General features: G+C 35.2%; 1 pseudogene across 1 annotated transcript in view; it reads right to left on the bottom strand.

Moving 5' to 3' along the window:
• Nucleotides 1–1,604: 1,604 nt before the first annotated feature.
• Nucleotides 1,605–13,481, bottom strand: part of LOC308653305 (heat shock factor protein 2-like) — a 174,435-nt pseudogene continuing 162,558 nt past the window's right edge. Inside the window, exon 8 of the transcript XR_014024379.1 lies at nt 1,605–1,676. The product of XR_014024379.1 is annotated as a heat shock factor protein 2-like (transcript). The remainder of the gene's footprint in view (nt 1,677–13,481) is intronic.

The following is a 13,481-nucleotide window of genomic DNA, read 5'->3' as shown; positions in this document are numbered from 1 at the left end:
GTTCATCAACCCAGTCATAAAAGAAGTTAAGATACAACAAAATAATTCAATTCCCACTGCCTTTTATCTTGGTTACCTCCTGCTCCAACTGAATATTTGGTGGGCATCTTTCCAGTCACATTATTATTCATGGTCCAGACATTTTCCTTTTTGTGACTTCACTATTTTCCAAGGTGTCTTCTATAGAAGGAACAAAGTGGTCTTTATAGAAACCCCAATTAGTAGTATATACCACTTCTACCCACATCTATCCTTCTAAACAGAGGGAGCTGAGAAATATTGGCTAGCAGGAATGGAGGCAAAGAGGATGGGCTGCATTAGCTTAGGAACTGGTGTATTTGGCCAGTGAGCACCGACCAGTGTCAATCATTTGTGGCTTTCCTCTTCTCTGTCATTAGCTGATTTGGGTTAGACATGCATATTTTTCTTAACCTTCTGCTCTCAAATATTTTATCTGTATTGATTTATCTTGTTTCTTGGAAGTTTTATGCTTTTAAAAACAAAGATAGAAACACTCTTTTTTTCCCTTTCCCCCCATTCTATCACATTCCTCCTCTGACATAGAGGTTGGGCTGTTTGCATCATGTTCCTGTGTTTTACAAGAGTAGTGAAAGAAAAAAAAAGGCAGGGATTAAAAGAAAAACTGTTAATATTCTAAAGACATTACTTAAAAACATAACTACGCAGCTAGATTTCAGCTGAGAACTGGCTCGTTTCCACAGTGCAAATGGAACTACAACATTGTTTTCTTTTCAGGGCTGCACCACCCACTTGAGTGTTCAGAGAATCTAATGGCATTACAAGAGTCTTCTGGGTAACTCATTTTACCCTGATCCACTGGCAGAGACTCAGAGAAGCTGGCCACAGCCAGGTGATGTTCAAAATTTGAAATCTGAGCAAATTCCCTAGGTCAGTCAAAAGTTTAAGCCGTTCATCTTCACAACTATAAATAATGCATTACATTGTTTCTATAGAATGACAGAAATTAAATTTTTCTAATATGGTACATATTAGCTTCTCACTGAAGGCAAAACTGGGAAGAATTTGACAGTTTTCTCAAGCCTCGCACAGTGTAAGTGGATAACTCTGAAGGTGGCAGATACCAGGTAGAAATTGAGGCTCCTCACTTGGAAACTCCAGGACACAGAAAAGGCAAAAAGGATCATGATCTGAATCAAAAGCAAGGGACACGAAATACTTCTTGATCCAAAGGTTTTGGGCTGGACATACATTCTGGATAGATGCTGAGGTTTAAAACTGCAAGAATTTGCTTGTAACCTTGCATTGCATTAAGAATAGCAGAAAATAAGGTCCCTATGGATATGTGAATACCAAGAATTCTTCATCCTTTGAAGAATTTTTGTGAAGGTCAGTAATCAAGTATATTAAAAGTCACCAACATAGAGGATCTGGATTCCATTCTGCTATTTCAGATACAGATATCTGTGACAGCCTGCAGCTGCTATTCTCCACTGAAGAAGGTTCACTGTCTCCAAAACCCCCATATCTTCACCTCCAAAGCTGCAAACCAACCAGTTCAAAGGGAGCTCCCTTTTGCCTTGAAGTCTTATTAATATATATATATAGTAGTTGGAAACAATACTTTTATTTTATTTATTTTTATTTGGTGCTGAGGATTGAGCCCAGTGCCTCAAACATGCTAAGCAAGTGCTCTACTGCTGAGCCACAACCCTAGCCCCTGAAATCTTATTACTATAAAGATCCTGCTGCTCTAGTACCCATGCTGCTATTGGTATGTGGTGAAAACCTCATTCTTGTAGTTTCAAACCCATACCTCTACCCAGAGTGCAAGTCTAGCCTCAAAAATCTGGGCCAACAAGCATTCTGTGTCCACTAGTGCTGATCGCTATCCACCACCCCTTTGCCTTTTCTGCAATCCTAGTCTCTGAGTGTGATCCTTCTGTTTTCACCAACTACCTATTTTTCTAAGGTATGTTTACAACTAGAATTTGGTTCTGAAATGTCCCCCATAGGCCCATGTGTTAATGGCTTGGTCCTCAGCTTGTCACTATTGAGGGGTGGTGGAAGCTTTAGAAGGTGGTGTCTTGTGGGAGAAACTTACGTCATTGTGGGTATGTCCCTTGGAGGGGACATTGGAACCATGGCCCATTCCTGTCTTTATTTCTTGGTTACACTTAGGTGGCAGACTCCTCTACCACATATACTCTTGCCAATAAGTACTATCCTTTCACTAGCCCAAGTCAAAATGGCCAAGTGACCATGGAATTAAATATCCAAAACCATAAGCCAAAGCAAATATTTCTCCTGTGCTGTTTATCCCAGGTATTTTGTCATAGCAATGGAAAGCTGAGTTACCATCCTCTTAGAGTCGTAATGACTACTTTGCCACCCAACATTGTGTTATACTTGAGTACAACTCTGTACAACTGTTTTTTGTTATTTTTGCTTTCAAAGTGAAGTTTACTTATAATTTATTAGAGAATTTCAATTGCTGCCCCTGTATAGATGGAATGTAATGGGTTATTTCTACCTGTGAGGTTGAATTACTAAAACTTATTGATTGAAACATTTTTATCCCCTTTGTGTATCAGGGATTGAACTCAGGGTCACTTGACCACTGAGCCACATGCCCAGCCCTATTTTGTATTTTATTTAGAGATAGAGTCTTACTAAATTGCTTAGCACCTCACTTTCACTGAGGCTGGCTTTGAACTCACAATACACCTGCCTCAGCCACCTGATCCACTGGAAGTAAAGGTGTAATGCCACCGTACCCAGAAACTAAAATATTTTCACTGGAATTAATGCTCTATATTCTTATTTACTTTTAATATTCTTATATAATGCAGATGGCAAAAACTTAATAATAACAAATTTTTTATCTATTTTTCCATCAATATATATTTGTGAATCTTTGAAAACTTTGGGTCATTCAACATAAATGGGAAGTTCAGAGCTAGCAAAAATAGGAAGAAAAATTTTACTGTTTCTCGTTCTAAAAGTTTTCTTGGCCAGAATAAGAGGACATGCTATTTGGGGAGGGCATGTTATTTAAAAATATACTATTTTCCTTCATGGAGCTCTTAAACCCATTAGCCTCATAGGTCTCATGCTTACTGACATGGTTTTTACAATGTTTTGTAAGGCTGATACTTTTAAACAGGACAATCAGATACACCTGCCTCTTGTGAAAGTACTACTCAGAGAAGTATGGAAGTAAATATTTTAGTTGAAGTTCTGAATAATTTTTTTTAACTTATTCACTGGAATGGCTTTTGTGAATCAAAGTTCAGAGGATCTTTAGTAAAATCTGATCTAATTGAATGTCTCAGTACAGACACTGCTGATTTGAGGTTGTTATCACTCCAGAAAAGAGCACACTTTGGGGAGCAGATTCTGTCCCATCAAAGAGGGACTCTTTAATAACAGTCATGGCCTCTAAAATTCTTAAGTTTCCTCCTCCTCATATTTTCATTCTCATTCCCAATGCTGCTATTTTGGATGGAATTTGGGAACAAGCCTTCAGACATAAATCCATTGATTTGTGAAAATTTCATAGGTGAAAGCTAGAAAAAAACAGAAGCAATCTTCTTTATATAGCTATTCTTAAATAAAGGTAGGCATTTGAATTTATCTTTGCAGCAAACCTTGTTTGTTTACTTGTTTCTTTTGGAAAAAAATCTTCTGGATTGTCCATTTAATTTCAAAAATACATAAAGTAACCATTAACTGGTCTTGAAGTAAATTATAGAAATCTAAATGCTTATTGAGACTGAACTGCTAAGAGTTCTGTTTAATATTTCAAGCTGTTATATGTGCTGAACACAAGCTACATTGGTTCTCATTTGATATAGATTATTTTCCCCTCTGGATGGATTTAGACTGGTCTTTCTCTACAAAGTAAAACATAGTTTTGATAGTGAAGATATGTCCTTGTTGAGCAGTAGTGTAGATGAGCTAACATAGTCATGATATTAATAGCAAAAAAATTCATAAAGTCTTAATTTTATCTTAATTGTGCTAGGTACCATAACTGCTTGTAAATCATTTAGCACTTTTTGGACTAGTCTTCCCTCTCTATTTTTTATGTCATACGTAATCAAATATATGAATAATTTGATTTTAACAGCTTTTTCTAGATCAGGTTCACTAGATCTTAGTGCTTCTTACACCAGTAATTCTTTGTTGTGAGAAACTACCTGGTGCCTCATAGGATGCTTAATAGCACCTGTCTCTACCTTCTAGATGATGGTAGCACTCTGTCAGTTATGAACAACCATGTTTTTCTCCAGACATTGCCCAGTGCTGCCTGGGAAGCAAAACTGTTTCTGAGAGAACCACAGTTGCATAGCCACCATTCTATTTCTTCAAAGCTTTCTAAATTATCATAGGTGATAGTTGTCTTAACTGGCATTAAATCTAGTGCCACATGGTATAAGATTTACTCATGTGAACACTGAAGTTCTGATAGAGATTTATCTGTCTTCTTTCTTTACTAAGCCAGGTAACAAATAGCACAGACATTATTAGTGCATGCATGTGCGTATGCGCACACACACACACACACACACACACACAATTAATTATAGAAGCATAAGCTTATTTTCCACATTTGTTATTTGTTAGCTAAGGCATATGTTTTCTTAATGTCAAGATGCAGAGTGTAGTAGTAGTCATAATTTGAGCCATGATCTTCTCAAAACAAAAGGAAAAGTGGAAAGGAAAGCCATCCATGTGATGGCTTTTATTTTGTCTACTGGGATATGGAAGACTTGAGATCTGCTATGTCAAGGCAAGCCATCTGATCAAGACTGAAGTCAATTGCATGAGAAAGTTATTTCTACAGGAGACACTGAAAGTCAAGACAATTAATAATTGGGAGCAATAATACATCCTACAATGAATGGAATAATCCTTTGGGGATATAGGATAAGTCTTCATTCTTCAGAGCAGGAGATACAATTTCCTCTTTAAGATGTAGATATTCCTGCTACCAATTTATCATTCTGGAAAGGGTCACTTCTTGAGCAGTAATGAAGACATGGTTACAGGACTTATACTGGAAAGAGGGAAAAAACTAATATGGGCAGCATACACTTAGGTCTAGTTATTTTCAATATGCATATGCTGCCCCCTGCTCCAAAGGGATTAATCAGGAAATAAAAGAGAAACTGTCAGGAAATCTGGCCTGGATTCCCTGAGAGTGGCCTCATCAAAGAGCAGCTACTAGTAACCTTCTGGTATGTTGCATTCCCCACACCTTTGGGTATAACTCCGAAATGCAATAGGCTGATCAGGGACTGTATTGATTCAGGACAGAGGTGTGCAAAGATTTTCTGTAAAGGAAATATTGTAAATATTTTAATTTTTATAAGCCATATGGCCTCTGGCTCAACTATTCAATTTTGCCATTATAAGATAATAGCAACCATAGGTAATGTGGAAATAAATACACATGCCCATGTTCTAATACATTTCTAAATATTCAAATAAGTTATAAAAACAGATTGAAGTGCTGGAGGAATGGAGTATGGCAATTTTTCATCCCCTGATTTAAAGTAAATGTTTGCTCTGTGCCTAAGTTAGGGTCACATGACTACCACCGCAAGGTCAACAGAACTGCAGGAGGGGGTGAATGCAACGCAGTGGTCAGTGTAGGGTGGCCACAGGAGTTTGAATCAAGCACCTTACCTCTGAGGACCCCTTTAGATACCCGATGGACAGAAATCAAACCCTAGAAAAGTGACAGCATTTAAAATTGAAGAAATTCCTTTTCTAGTATAGATAATATGCCACAATCTTTTCTTATTTAATTCCACAAAAACTAAAATGTTCTGAAATACTATAATATTTTCACATCCCTTCAAACTCTTTGTTACATAGGTAATTGGTGTTTTCATCTAGAGTTATCAACAATCTTCAGCATTGATCCATGTAATTAGCTAGGGTGCTCAGTTAATAAATTGATCCACAAGTTATTTAAATTTTGGTTCCCATGTGGCTAGCATAATGCTATTAGTCATTTTAAGGCAGAACCCCCAATTTTGACTCAGACATCTTGGAGTGAATAGAAAGAAGCGTTATGTCAGTGGACACTTCATTTCAGAATTTCCTATGCAGCAGGCAGACCATGGCTTCCGCTGTTATCAGGACAGGTCTTCTCATGCCTTCTGGTCATGGGCTGGAGAAGGGCATATTATCCAAGAGGACTGAACCTAGGGGGAATGTGAACCTAGAAACATAATGGAGCAGCAGTGGCTGACTTTGTCCCTATGCTCTTCTCACTTTGCTTAGCTTTTTCCTGTTAGCATGGGCCGGGAACTTGACTTTCCCCCTAAAGACTGAAGTCTCTTCTCCTTAAACTAAGGGTCACTGAGTCCTAACATGTTGTTGTTGGACTTCCCTGAGTCTATTTCATTCATTTGACCAGTGAATAGCCTCTTGAACACAGTCAATTCCTAGGAAGGGGGATGTTTGTCCCTAGATAATTGACTCTTTTATGTTGCTCTCTATAAAAAGGATTAGTGTGATGAAGGACTATGCTGTGAGATTTCTCTTCCTGCTTTTCTCCCAGATACAATAATTTAAAATAATTGAACTAAAAAATCACATCTTTTGAGATAGAAAGGCTCTTAAAGACTTTAAAGTCCATCTTTTAGAACTAACTAATAAAAATGATGATTTCAGGGTTTTTTTTAAATAATCAAACTAAAAAGGTATAATAATTTTCTTGGTTATGGGCCCTCTTACAGCCCTTGAAATTTTTCATTCGAGGACAAGGTAATCCATTAAAATAGTCAGGATTTTGAAGACCATAAATATGCTAGAAAAAATTCAATACATGCTGAATGTAGAGTTCATGATTGGTAGTAGTATGCAGTATGATTTTAAGGTTTTAGTTTAATTTTGTAAACAATGAAGATAAAAACAGGGTAAGATCATACAACTTCAATTTTAGTGCACATTACTTTAATAATGATAGCCTCCAAAAATTTATGTGTAGTGATAGTAAGAAACAAAATTTAAAAGTATTAAAAATTCCCAACCTTATAAATAAGTATTTTATATATATGGTTTTAGGAAATTAGAATATGTATTTTGCTATTTATTTTGCCATCTATATATTGTTAAGTTTAACAAAGTAAATTTAATTTAGGTGTTCTATAGAATTTTCATGCAATGATAGATTCTTTTAAAAATCCTCTCAATTCAAGTTCTTCTAGTCAACATTCTTTCCTTATAGCCAAAGCTTACATTACTTTATATTATGTTAAAAGTTCATAAACTCTTGTCAGCTATGGGAAGGTCAGGATAGAACAGACCTTAATAGTACCTTCATTTCAAGAGACAATGCAACCTCTTCCTCTGTGGCTTCCCTGTCCCAACTTAAACTACACAATATCAGTCCTAATAGGCATTTAGTTACATGTTACAAAAATTTCTGTCACTAGAGCAGGTAGGTTTCCTGGCTCCTGCATGATGTGAAACCAAGAAAGTAGACAGGCAACTTTTCAGCAAAGTGCATGAATGACAAGAAGAGGGGGGGGGGAGGGAGAGAGAGAAAGACAGAGAGCACTTTACTGGAATTTAACACTGGACACTCAAAGCAGATTCAGGACTCAGGAGGTTGAATATAATAAAGAAGAAATTTCTAGCACCACAGCTTCTACCACAGCTGGAGGTTATCATCCAGAGTGACCCTTTCATGAGCACAGTGGAGGGATAAGGAAATTAAAGGAGCCCACATTTTTTAGGAGGACTGATGTTTGTCTGGGTACAGAGAGTTTAGAAATCAAAGATACTGCCTGACATAACAGAAAGGCATGCTACATATCTTCTCTCCTCCTCCCTCATAATTATCACATCCTATATTACTACTGTTCTCTCCCTGTCCACCATTAAAAATTGTTAACCTTTTTGCAAATGTACAGTTTTCATTGTAGGCAATAACTGATAATATCATTTCTGTTTATTGTGATAATATTGTAGCTATCATAGCAGGAAGTATTTGGTTTAATGCTGTATATTGTTTGGATTGATTGTTGTTATTATTTGTCTCTTCCTAAATTATGAGGTACTAGAAACCTTCAGGAACATTATAATTCCAAGGGTAGAAACTCTACTGCCTCAGATCCATACTATTAGATGGGTAGACACAAAAATAACATGAAAAAGCAAGGGAACAAATCTTCTCAAACAAACCAAGATACTCCAATAACAGAATTCATCAACAACAGAGTGGAAGAAATTTCAGAGAAGAAATTTGGAATGTACATTGTTACACTGATCTGAGAAGTAAAGGATGGTATAAGGAGTGAAATCAGAGAGAAAATACAGTAGGTGAAAGATCACTTTAATAAAGAGATAGTGATTCTGATTAAAAACAAAAAGCAGAAATGCTCAAAATGAAGGAACAACAACAACAAAAAAAGACATAACAATTCAATTTAAAACGTCACCAAAAGACTAGATCACTTAGAAGATAGAGTTTAGGTAATGAAAACAAAATACATGATCTTGAAAATAAAGTTGACCATGGAGGAAAGGTGTTAGGAGATAATGAGCAGAACTTCAAAGAAATATTGAATACCTTGAAAAGTCAAAATTTAAGATTTATTGGAATAGATGAAGGTTTGGAAATACAAACCAAAATAAAGCACATTTTTTTTCAATGAAGCTTCCTGAATCTAAAGAATGAAATGGGAAATCAGATACAGGAGGCTTACAGGACACCAAATATATATTTAAAAAATTACAACACACTACACCATTACACATTATTAATAAAATGCCTAACATAGATGGAAACCAATCATGTTCAAAACACTAGAAAAATTAGAGATATTAGGAATATACCTCAACATTGTAAAAACTATTTATGCTAAGCCCAGGGCCAATATCATTCTAAATGGATAAAAATTGAAAGCATTTCTTCAAAAAACTGGAACAGGATAGAGATGCCCTCTTTCACCACTTCTATTCAACCCAGTTCTACAAATTCTAGCCAGAGCAACTAGTCAGAAAAAATAAATTAAATGGATATGAATATGAGAAGAACTCAAACCTCAAACTAACCCTATTTGCTGATGACATGATTTTATATATTTAGAAGACCCTCAAAAAAAAAAAAAACTCCACTAGAAAACTTCTAGAACTAACAAATGAGTTCAGCACAGTTTTGGGATATAAAATTAACACCAGTAAATCAAATGCATTCCTATATATCAGTGATGAATTCACTGAAAGAGATATTAGAAAAATTATCCTATTCCCAAAAGTGAAAATAAATAATTGAGGGAAGCAATCTAACAAAAAAAAGTGAAAGCCTTCTACAATGAAAACTACAGAACTCCAAAGAAAGAAATTGAAGAAGATCTTAGAAAATGAAAAGATCTTTCAAGTTCTTGGATAAGCAGAATTAATATTGTCAAAATGGCCATACTACCAAAGGCATTATACAGATTTAATGCAATTCCCATAGAGGTTCTGATCATGTTCTTCATCTATTTCATGTAATAGAAAAGATTTCATAAAATTGATTTTGAAAAATAAGAGGACCGGAATAGACCAAACAATCCTCACTGAGAACAGTGCAGCAGGAGGCATCATAATATCAGACCTTAAATTATATTACAGAGCTATAATAACAAAAATGGCATGGCATTGGCACTGAAACAGAAATGAAGTCCAATGGTATGGAATATAAGACATAGATACAAACCCACATAAATATAGTCATCTCATACTGGACAGACACCACAAACATACATTAGAGAAAAGTTATCCTCTTCAAATGGTGCTGGGAAAACTGGAAATCCATATGTAGCAAAATGTAATTAGACCCCTATTTCTCACCCTGTGCACAACTCAACTTAAAGGGGATCAAGTACCTAGGCATTAGACCAGAGACCTTGTGCATACTCGAAGAACAAGTAGGCCCAACTCTCCATTATGTCTGCTTAGGAACAGACTTCCTCAACAAGACTTTTAAACCACAAGAAATAAAATCAAGAATCAATAAAAGGATAGTATCAAACTAAAATGCTTCCTCACAGCAAAGAAAATAATCAATAACTTGAAGAGAGAGCCTACAGAATGGGAGAAAATCTTTGTAACTTCCACCTCAGATAGAGCATTAATCTCCAGGATATATAAAGAACTCAAAAAACTTAACACTGCAAAACAAAAGCAAAATAAAAAACAACCTAATCAATAAATGGGCCAAGGAACTGAACAGACACAGAAGAAGAAATACAATCAGTCAACAAATATATGAAAAAAATGTTCAACATCACTAGTAATTAGAGAAATGCAAATTAAAACTACACTGAGATTTCATTTCACTGTGGTCAGAATGGCAATTATCAAGAATATGAGTAACAATGTTGGTGAGGATGTGGGGCAAAAAGTACACTCATACATTGCTGATGGGACTACAAATTGGCACAACCACTGTGGAAAGCAGCATAGAGACTCCTCTGAAAACTTGGAATGGAACCATCATTTGATTTATTCCATTCCTCAGCATATACCCAGAGGACTTAAAGTTAGCATACTATAGTGATGCGGCCACATCAATCTTTTAGCAGATCAATTCATAATAGCTAAAATGTGGTACCAACCTAGGTGCCCTTCAACTGAGGAATGTATAAAGACACATGGAATATTACACAGTCATAAAGATGAATGAAATTATGGTATTTGCTGGTAGATGGATGGAACTGGAGACTATTATGCTAAGTGAAATAAGCCAACTCCAAAAAAAAAAAAAAAACAAAGGCCAAATATTCTCTCTGATATGGAGATGCTGACTTGCAATTGGCAAGGGAAGCAGATAGGGCAGGAGGGAGGAGGGTAGGTTCACCAGATAGTACAGGACAGAGTGGGGCAAAAAAAGCAGGAGTGGGAATGGTAAGATAGTAGAATGAATTGGACATAATTTTCCCATGTTCATATATGAGTACATGACCAGTATAACTCCACAACACACAAGAATGGAATACTAATTAGAATGTTATTGTACTGTCATGTATAGCTAAAAGGAACAAATTTTACAAAATTTATAAAAAGAATTTCTGTTAAAATAGGGATATCTTTTATTGCTTTACTTAAAAAAAAACTTAAATTATAGCAAAATCCGAAGGGTAAAAATGAATATCTTACTGTAGAGCTATTTTTTAGCACACATTTTAAGATAATTTATTCAGCACACACACACACACACACACACACACACACACACACACACACACACACATACAAAAAAACACCCAGAAATTTATCTTCTAATTTTTTGGAGATACTTGTTTACTACTGTGACTTTGTTTTCTGACAGTTATCAATAACTAAAACAGGATGCTGTTAAGTACCTCCACATTATATTTGTTGAAAGAAAAATATTTTTCCTTATAGATCCATTAAAATAATTGAGAAGTTATAAAGTATCTTCTTTTCCTTAATATTTTTAAAAAATAAATGAACACTCTAAATATTTTGTGCCAAGAAATAGAACAATCTGTATAAACATATTAGAGTAATACTGAAACAAAATAAAATATTTACCATCTTTTGGATTGCTGTTTTCTTCATTTTCCCCTCACTGTTGTGATATAACAAACAGTGGCTCTCTACATATATTCACATCCTTACTGACCCTAGGAACTTGTGAATCTGTTATCTTATTTGGCAAATTGGACTTTGCAGGTGTGATTCAATTAAGAAGCTTGAGATGGATTGATTTCCTCCAGATTATCAAGGAAGGATGAATTGAAACACATGGGTCCTTAAAAATCTCAAAAATTAGAACCTCCAGACACCTTGGTTTTAGCCCAGAGAGAGTCATATAAGGCTTCTGACCTACATATGTATAAACTCCTGATATTTTTAACCACCAAGTTTGTGGCAATTTGTTAGAGAATCAAGACAAAATTAACCAAGAGTCCATGTTTCTTTTCTTAATTATCCAGTTATACATTTGACATTAGGATATGTGAAGTCTAACACCCTCCAATATTTCATCTTTTATTCTTTGCTCTGATTGCATATGTAGTTGTTCTTAGGAATTCAATGGGAACAAAGTTTATGCCCAATACTCCCAACCATATCTAATAACCTATATATTTGTCACACCTAAATAAATCCCCAAATATGCTCTTTAATTTAAAAATCACTTAACCAATTTTGACTTGTCATCAAGAAATGCATTTATTTCATTTAGAATTCATTAACCTCTACTCATTTCAGTGTATTGAACTCGTTCAATTTTTTTCTACCCCTCCCCATCATCTTTTAGCTTTTCTTGCATCAGCAACCACAAGAACAAATAATGGAAAAAATTTCATTATAAACAGGCATTACAAAATTTTCTTTTCCTCATCTCTAATGTTTGCAAACACAGTGTACAATATTTAGGAATAATCCTAACAGTGAAATAAAAGCTAGGAACTTTAAAAAAGGGCTGTCTCCTGAAATTGTCATGGTCTTTTCCTCTGAACCAGCATTCTGTCAAATAAAAAGTATTAGTCAAATAGACTACATGAGTCTTCAGAGATCAGTAAACAAAACAAATAAAAACCCTCAGCAATTTTCATAAGAAAAAGGCCTTTACTTTTTATTATTATTATTATTATTTACTTGTAGATGGACACAATATATTTATTTATTTATTTATGTGGTGCTGAGGATCAAACCCAGTGCCTCACACATGCAAGGCAAGTACTCTACCACTGAGACACAATCCCAGCCCCAGACCTGACTTAAAAAAAAAAAAAAAAGAAAAGAAATTCTAGAGTTTTTTCCCTTAAGTACTGTTTCAAAAATATAAACTTAGATCCTTAAAAGTAATCTGTCATAATCTTAATTGTTTCTGTATTTAAAAGGAAATATCCAGAGATATTGCCTTTTTATTTAGTTGAAGTATGATTCACACATGATAAAAAACATATCCTAAGGTTTATGCCTATGAGTTTTGAAAAACATACACCTTTTGCATTTGTGAACCATGCATAAAACCTTCTATTACCCCCAGAAGTATCTTTTTCCCCTTTTAGGCAATCCCCTTCCCCTGAGGCAAGTGCTTTCTGATTTCTATTGCTATAGATTTCTTGTGTCTATTTTTTTGCAATAGATGTAGATGAAATTATATTTAATATCTCTTGTGAGTCTTTCATTCAATTAACATGATTTTTTAGTTGCTCTTTAGAGAAACCCAACCAGACCATTAGAATATTAAGAGGGTGAGAGAGAGAAAGAGAGGAAGAGAGAGGACAGAGATTTGTTTATTATTTAAACAAATAATTGGGAATAATTTGGTTATTATTTAAACAAATAAGTCTGGGAATTGATTCACACAACTAAGGAGGCTAAGAAGTGTCTTTGTCTGCTGTCCGAATGTTGAAGAGCAGGAAAGTGAGTCGTATAATTGAGTCTGAGTCTGAAAAGCCTGTGAAGCCAATGGTATATATAAATTCTGGAACCTGAAGGCCCCAGAAACAGGAGCT

This window comes from Spermophilus citellus, assembly GCF_964194105.1.
Source record: "Spermophilus citellus genome assembly, chromosome: 1".
Lineage (NCBI taxonomy): Eukaryota > Metazoa > Chordata > Mammalia > Rodentia > Sciuridae > Spermophilus > Spermophilus citellus.
This window is presented reverse-complemented; position numbering and strand designations above follow the sequence as displayed.